Genomic DNA, 1,361 nt, shown 5'->3' with positions numbered 1-1,361 from the left:
GAGTACTATTAATTAACTACTCTTCTTGCTTCCCATCCCTGCATTTTTTTTTAAGTATTCATCGTTTCTATGACATCTTTTCCTTGTGACACAGATTCAGCATCTGAAACTGAGAAAGAAAACTTTGTGGCCATATTGGAAGCCGGATTTACCCCTAAGCTTCTTCTTTTTAAAACACTGATGTTATTTATTTGATGTCTCACATGTTGGCGTAGGGAACTGATGGATTTGGAAACTCTTTCTACCTCGGTTCCTTCTTTGCAATAGTCTTAGAAACTTTTCTAGACCATTGAGAGTTTAAGTAATTTGTACAGCCTCAGACAGTCAGGATATGTTAGTAGCAGAACTTAAACCCAAGTCTTCCTGGCTTCCAGTCAGTCAATAAGTATTTATTAAGAAATTACTATGTCTAGGCTTGTTTTCTATCTACTATCCTACTTTACTTCTCCTTACTCATTAATTTCTATTTTGAAAATAATTTTTATGTGTTTTAGCTAATTATACCATGACTACTTCCTGGAAAACTCTGTCTATTTATTCTCTTCTTAGCTTTTGATGGAAAAGTACTCTAGATTGGGTGGCTTTAGGGAAGAATGCATTTCTCTACAATTCAAAGATAGAGTCATATTCCTTCCTCCACCCTTTCTAACTTCCTTCAATACATCATCTTCTCCTATTAGAACGTAAACTCCTTGAAGACAGGGACTATTTTTCCTTTTGTTTGTATTTGTATTATCAGTGTTTAGTACAGTGCCTGATGCATAGCAAATGCTTAATAAATGCTTATTGTTGACTTGACATGGCAAAACCTACTAAGACAAACAGACATTACCATGTTTTTGTATAGAACACGGTAATTTTATTTGCTATTTAACTATGTATTTATAATTTCGAAATATATCTGCATGTTGTCTTTATGGGCAAAATTGCCATTTTTATAATTTCAGAAGTAAGTATTTTACTCTCCTTGTCTCCCCATTGAAGAGTATGTAATTTAGCTGAAAACACTCATGTTTTTACTATGTACACAGTAGCATACTGGTGTTATAATGTTATTAATGTGTTATAATGATATAAAGAATATTTTTCCTGCCTTCAAAGAGTTATCATATCATGGAGTGCTAGAGCAGGAAAGGCCCAGAGCTTAGTCCATCTATTTCATTTTACAAATAAAGAAACTGATTTCCAGAAAAATAAAGTAACCAGCATAAGGACATAGTTAAGAAGTCAGCCGGTATATATGAAACATATAGTTGTGCTAAAATAGTGTATAAATGAGAAATCATGAAAACTGAGAATTATTAGTACTGTGGTAATACAAAGTAAAGGAATAATTGAAGGCTGAGTGGATTTTGATTTGG

The sequence above is a fragment of the Phascolarctos cinereus genome, unplaced genomic scaffold (assembly GCF_003287225.1).
Source record: "Phascolarctos cinereus isolate Bilbo 61053 unplaced genomic scaffold, phaCin_HiC Scaffold_5;HRSCAF=322, whole genome shotgun sequence".
NCBI lineage: Eukaryota > Metazoa > Chordata > Mammalia > Diprotodontia > Phascolarctidae > Phascolarctos > Phascolarctos cinereus.
Note: the sequence above shows the minus strand (reverse complement) of the source record.